Source organism: Triticum dicoccoides, chromosome 7B, assembly GCF_002162155.2.
Source record: "Triticum dicoccoides isolate Atlit2015 ecotype Zavitan chromosome 7B, WEW_v2.0, whole genome shotgun sequence".
Classification (NCBI taxonomy): Eukaryota; Viridiplantae; Streptophyta; class Magnoliopsida; order Poales; family Poaceae; genus Triticum; species Triticum dicoccoides.
This window is the reverse complement of record NC_041393.1, coordinates 732,030,730-732,037,878: the sequence shown is the minus strand read 5'-3', so window position 1 is coordinate 732,037,878 and position 7,149 is coordinate 732,030,730. Positions and strand designations below refer to the sequence as shown.

The 7,149-nt window shown below is 43.9% G+C and overlaps 1 long non-coding RNA gene across 3 annotated transcripts; it reads left to right on the top strand.

Annotated features, from left to right (window-relative positions):
* The first annotated feature begins 1,680 nt into the window (after window positions 1-1,680).
* On the top strand, window positions 1,681-2,916 carry LOC119341599. Of its 3 annotated transcripts, none has more exons than XR_005165192.1 (3): window positions 1,681-1,755; window positions 1,914-2,018; window positions 2,180-2,916. It is a non-coding gene; the product is annotated as an uncharacterized LOC119341599 (long non-coding RNA). The 3 variants fall into 3 exon arrangements; XR_005165193.1 differs by having other exon boundaries at window positions 1,694-2,018; window positions 2,180-2,282; window positions 2,527-2,916; XR_005165191.1 differs by having other exon boundaries at window positions 1,694-2,018.
* Window positions 2,917-7,149: the final 4,233 nt, after the last annotated feature.

Genomic DNA, 7,149 nt, shown 5'->3' with positions numbered 1-7,149 from the left:
CGTATAATGTTGCCGTATTAATAGCTGCTCAATCGGTTTTTGATCATGCTGTGAACATTGGTGTGTTTATGTGTCCTTGCTAGAAGTCTTAGCAAAAGTGACGAAGTGATTGACTGATTATGAGCAGACTAATATCGACTGTACATGTATCAATACAAAAAAAACAGAAATTGAGAGCAGGGTTATGGATAGAGTTCTAGAGATTTAGGAGCTCCTCGCTCCACACCTACATTCAGAAACAACAGTTTTGATGAATCTGTCCTTCTACTTGTGTTGGACCTTTAGATGCTACATCAGATATTTAACAACTGCAGATTCAATGAGCAATCAAGCAAATCACGTTTCTCTTGTGAAAGATGTGAAATACTTGACCAGCTTGTTCCTTTGTTCCTTTGTTCCTTTGATCAAGTTTCTTATCTGGGTTTCATTGATTGAAATATTGGAGAAATTTGTATGCTATTTGCTGATGCCTGTGTTACTATGTTACTACCTCTGATCCCCAATTTGAGCAAAACTTCAATGCTTATTTTGGCCTGATTTGTATGCTATTTGCTGATGCCTGACTATGATTTTTGGTTGTCGCTCTATTACAGTGCAGTAATATATAATTTGGTCTGTTTGTGTTGTTGTGTTACTACCTCTGATCCCTAATTTGACCGCGGATGCTGCTGCTACACCCGCACCACCAGCCCAAGGTCAGTCTCCTTCACCTTGCTCTATAGCGCAACTCCCGCCTGACACCATGTTGGCTTACTTCTGCCCCTCTGGTTTGGAGAGTGTGCGCTCTCAGCTCTGCTGGGCCGGTCGTGCTCTCTTGCTGATTCTTACCTGCAGCTCCAACATGAAAGCCTACAAATCGACTCTTGAGATTTGTCTTCAAAATAGGATTTTTTTTTTTACTATTACACACTCTACTGAAGTTACATGATGTGCAGTTTAGAAAGTTGATTACTGGGGGACTTTTACTACATGTCCAATTATGGTTTCATGATAAAAGGATCATGCACCAAACGTTTGTTGAATTGCTGCTTCAAGAAAATGTATGGAGTTTTCATTGCGTGCTTCAAGTCATTAACCATGTAAAATAAATCCTATAAGCTGTTCTTACCATACAATCTTTTGAACCAATTTTTGTAAACTTAGTACAATATGATTATTGTTTTTGTAGGCTTTCCTATAGATATATTTGAGCTATTAAAAATGTGATTATATCATTTGTCATCTGAAAACCAGATTCATTTATACATAATGGGACATAATGTCTAGAAAATAGTCACCAGGTACAAACATCACTCTTGACCTACATTGTACAACATTGCATAATTTTCTGTTTTTCTTGAGGTACCGCTCAGTATTTTTTTATCGCATACATAGATAGGACAAAGGTCACAAGAGAGTGCACCTTGCTGCATGTGCACTCACTTGATTAAGATATTCAAAGTGTGAGCTTTTGAAATTTCCAAAAATAAGTCAGATTGTCATTATTAACCCATGTGCACATGCAATGCTTTCTGACTCTCTGACAATTGTCTTTCACAATAATTTGATGAACCACCATGTCACCCTTCCGCTTGGTTCCATGGGAAAGCAATTTACAAAGCTCCAGTTGGTCAATACAGCCTTGATTCCATGTTTTCTACCACTGCTTAACTTTATTTGAGAAACTGTTGTTGTTATGTATCCAGGATAGAGTATAGAGTTGTATGCAGGATATAGTACTAGCGTTGGAATTTCAGGGCATCCAAAAAGAACTTAGTATGCTTCAACCCATGTTTTCTACCATTGCTTACCTTTATTTGAAAAATTGTTGTTGCTATGTATGCAAGATACAATACTAGAGTTGGAATATCAGGGCATCCAAAAAGAATTTACTATGCTTCAGGTAAGAAAGTTAATTTGTTTGACTTTTGTAGGGACTAAATTACTAGCTTAATGCATGGAACTTATTGAGCTGCAGTCATGGCATGTGCTTACATAGAGACCTTCGTTCTGTGGATATACCTCTTCTTATAGGACAGGTTGTCTACGAATTATCCTGAGGTTCAATTTCCATAATAAAATGTGTGTTTTTATTTATCATGGTTTCTCTTCCTGCATGACCAAAATTTCCAGATGTTGTTTTATCATTTCCTTCCGACGCCATTAAATCTCAATCTTACCTATGTTGAAATGGTTCCAGCATGTGCGTGATGCATTGCTCCCCTTAGTTTTCGGAGGAACATGGTGCTATTCCTGGTGCTTTTGGTTATGAAAAAACTGACATTAGTCAGGAACTTTCTAAGGTGATCACTTTACTGCTCTGTTCTCATCGTACCATTTCTACACAGTTTACTGAGTTTAAAAATCCATGCAATACTCTAATTCTGAAGCTTTGGTTTATGTGAGATGTGGCTGAAAGAAGAAATGAGATAGCCGAGATTCTAATGGATTTTCCCCAATCGACAATGATATTTCATGACATGATGTGAAAAGTGGAGCCGCTTAAAGTACATGGCGAGCTCACCATGGCCGCCTTTCTTCCAACAGATTGGGAACCGCCGACCGCGACCCATGGTGTGTAGATGATACACCGGTGAGGCGTTCCAAGGACGAAGAGGATCTCACGATTTTCGGGGATGAGGAGGATCTTGCGATTTCCAGATTTCAAGTGTCTACACACTATATGTAGTAAGTTTTTTAGAGAAGTAGTCAAATTAAATCTGGATACCAATTTATTGGAACATTATATTTCTTACAGAAGTAGTCAAACAATGATATCAATTTGTTGGAACCATCAAGGAGGTGACACTCCTGGAGGGTATATATTCTCCATCTTATGCCTATTTGAAATACGGTTATAGGTCTGTACTTTGCCACTCATATTGTAGTACTCAACTTTAGCAATGATGGAGCAGGAAAGTGTGCTGAACCTTCTAATATGGATACTGCACTTGTACGAGCTAGGGGCCACTATTGCTTATCATATGGATCGTAGATGTCGTGGTAATGTACCGCCTATTTTTTTAGTATAGTGATGATATGTTATATAACAATCTGGTTGCCGTGACGTAGCTATTCCCTGCAGGGCCAGTGAAAAAGTAGAATAAAAAGGTTCATTAGAGAAATAATAGAATTAACGATTGAATATCCAATGGCTTTGATTTTATATCTATGTGGAAGATTGACGTAAGATTACGTGTACAGTATACAAGTGAAAAACATTATAATTTATTTAGATGAGCTATTACCAAAGTTTTTTTATCAGAGGGGGGATCCTGTATCTTTATTATCATTATCAAAAACATGACTCTAGGCCCTAAAGAAACAAGAAAAATACATAACAAGTCCTTAGACTTTTGCAAAAAGGAGCTCAAACTGATGCAAAACATGATTGGGTCCTTGCATCCGTGTAGGTTCCACCTCACTGTTGTCGGGAACGAGCCACTTGGGGCAACGAGGTTGCTACGACTTTAGGCCATACATAGCCTCGAACAGAAGAAACACTGCCTCCTTGTTGGCATAGCACTAGGAGGAAGAAAGAGGTGAACGGATAGATCCGGCGCCACAGAAGGCTGCCCTACAGCCCGAAGAGTGACCGGAGCGATGAAGACCGCCCATCGATCGCCAAAGACCAGTTTCAACGAGCGGCGTAGCTTCATAAAAAATTCTGGTGATAATAAGCTCACATTGGATCATAGAGTATAATTTCTGCTGAAATTAACACCAAAGCTTCTATTGCAAAAAAGATTATGAAATATGGACTATTTGTTGGTAATCTTGAGTCGTCTTGAACTTAAATATTGGCTTTACAAGAAGACTTTCTTTTTTCATAATAATGGATGAGCAAGAATTTTAGAAACCAATGTTCCATTTTGTTATCCACGTAACGTAATCATCTGTTCAATTCATTTCCCATGGCAACGCATTTTTATATGAAATATTAAAGTTTTATTAAAAAAGGAAATTTCCATGTTCAACATTTATTAAAATTGGATATAAAATATGACGAAAAATGAACCATCAAGTAGGTTCTACCACTTTTATCGCCCGGTGCAACGCACGGGCATTTGTACTAGTAATAATAAAGCGCGGTGGGTTTCCGTCGTCCGTCACCCCTATTTGCAAAAAAGTCCCTACAGTTTGTTGAAATCAACCCACAGTCCATCTATAAGTCATAACGAACCTTTTTTTAAATTTTTTTAGAAAACCCCCTGAGATTTCAGGTAATCAACCCCCTGTCCATATTTAACTCATACGAATCGTTTTTTTGTATTTTAACAGAAAACCCCCTAACTTTTCGGTTAATCAATCCAAGTTTATCTAAAACAAAATTATTCATATCTTTTAAACCGTAACTCCGATTTTAACATATTATATATGAAATTTGATTAGAAAAGTGTGTAGAATCTAAATATGCTGTTACTTTTAGCTGTTAAATATTTCTAAACTATTATTTGGGTGCAAACTTAATCTATAGTGCACTGTCCGTTTTTCTTTCGCACCGGCGGCGATCCAAATTGCAAATAAACACACATTCAAACCAGATTGAGTGGGAAAAAACATTGATAACCACGCATACACAACTCTGAAAAACCTCACGGGAAAAAACAACACTTTTCTCATCTTATTCTGAGCGATTGTGTGCTAGTAATACGTATATAAGCTAGTACTCCCTCTGTTAGAGAGGTAGGAATTGTTAAGGGTCAGACGCTTGGCCGGGATCGTGCCCGTGCCTATGATGTCCGGGACGGACCCGCATGACGTACCTCCGCGTGCGAGCGCGGGCGCCATGGAGTGCGCGCCTGAATCCGACACCGAGAACTCCGGCCCGGCCCGTCGCCGTGGAAAGTGCATCGCCCCGACCTTTGCCGACTCTTTGCCCCCCAAAGCGTGGGGTGACAGGCCTGTGCCACTAGGCCCGGCGACACAGATGCGCGAGCATCTCCTTTTAAGCGTGTCGCCAACGATCAGAATTACCGGTGTGGGACTAAAAATTGATCAGTAAGTATCTGCACCTTCGAAGCACGGAAATAACTCAGAACGCTAGTACTACTAGGCTAGTGGCGCAGCAGACATGGATCGGCGACGGGTCCCGCAGAGGGCAGATGCATCCATCGAACCGTTGCATGTGTGTGGGTGTGTAGTGTTTTCTTCTGGGGGTGACCGTCTGCCAGGGCTAATCATTCAGGCCGCCATGCCTCACTATGTGATCACGCTCCAAATTTATGAATCAATCAACGCCTTTCTTATTTGTGCTGCTGCTGCGGGAGCAAGAGCTAAGAGCAACTCTAGCAGACCCCGCATCCTGCCAGCCCGCAAAACTCGTTTGCAGTTTACGCAAAACCATTTTTACGGGCCGGCGCGGGCTGGCACAGATGCAGACCCTCCAAACGGATCCGTAAAAAAATATATTCACGGAATATGCTTTTTTACGGGTCGGCTTCTGCGGGTTCTGCTCGGGCACTACAGCGAAGACTCGCAAACAGAAAAACTGCAAATCTCGCATTTGACATAGGGTTTGGCAAATAGTTTAAATTCAAACGACATAAACAGTTTGGCAAATTGTAGTCGAATGGTTCGAAAGGGGCTTGATCAATGTCAACCGCGTTCGTGTCCAACAAGTTCACAAACTCGGTTGCATTGTTCGAACCACCGCTATAGCGAACGATAACATGTTACGAGCTATCGACACTAATGGCGAAAATGAAAGGGAATCGCTAGACCGAAGAGGCATACCTTGCAGCCATTTCGTCGAACACCTCACTCGCGGGGGGAGCGGCACCGTTGAACGGCATCGCCGGAGCACCTCCTTGCGGGGGAATGGAGTGAGAGGTGAAGAAGGTGGCTTCCTTTTAGTCGGAACCTTCCTCCGCATTACGCCCGCGGTCTTGCCGGCATTCTCCGCCGCCGGCCGGGATCGCACTGCGGCGTTGGTGCCCGGAGCGCGAGCCATCGCGGCGGGGGCAGCTGGATTCCCGCCCTGCACGACCATGTTGCCCTGCCGCTTGCGGGCCGGCGCGGCGTGTGCTTAGGCGACGGCGGCGCGGGCAACATGTCCGGCGACGAGATCCGCCCGAGGGGAAGGAGCATGCGCGACCTCGACGGTGATGGGGGACAGCACGGGGGCGTCCATGGCGGCGAGGAACGGCCGGGGAGGAGGAACTGGAGCTTGCGGAGGGGGGGGGGGCAATGGTGGCGGAGGGTGCGGGGAGCGGAAAAGGGCGCACGGGAGCAAGAGCTAATAAATCTCGACTCGTGCGAGTAAATTGTTTTCCGGACGCATGACCGGACCAGGCGTGGTGGCATATTTTATACTAGTAGTATCGCCGGCGGCGGCGGGCCGGGAACAGGTGGATCTACGGCCCTTCATCGCGGGTGGCCGGATTTGGCTTTCCTGGCCGCCGACGGCTGCACCAAGCAATGGAATGGTCGGGGAGCACCTCACGCAGCCCCATCAAAGGTGCATCGCCGCATGCGGGTGCGGGTTCGGCTTGTCGCCGCCGCCGACGGTTTGCCGGCATGGATTCGTCCGGTCGTCCGCCGGGCTCGGCCCTCGCGCAGTGGCTCCGTGGCTCACCGATGCCGCTCATACAGTGCGACGACTGCGCACGGACAGTGCTACGGCTGACTTCGGGCATGCTGAAGCACCCCCGATGGGTGTTCTTCAAATGCGAAAACGACGGGGTATGTGCTGTTTTCATTCGGCTCATTTCGATAGCTCATTATGTTAGATCATTTCGAACATCATCTGGCGTGTAGGAAGATGGATGCTCATTTTGGTTTTGGGCGGGCGAATATATTGATTTATTGGTAGAAAGAAAACTGATAAATGTTCGTGCACTCCTTAATGCAATCGAAGGCAATGAAGCGCATGGATGTGCAACTAGAGGGGAAGCAACGTCTACTTCTTTCTTAGAACCAAAGAAGAAGAATGAAGAATGCAAGATCAAGAATCCGCAGATCAACAGTGAGTGCATGGAGAAGATATTGCTTCAACTAGTGGGAACAGTTATGGAAGTTAAAAATCTTCTAAAATGCATACTTGTGGTTCTTGGTTTCTTTGGTCTTGCTATTCTAGCAAAGATTTGGTGATGTCCTATGTATGCAATGTGGTTGAAAATGCAAAGAAATGCAAATTGAGTTGCAAATTTATATTTTACGGGCCCGGGG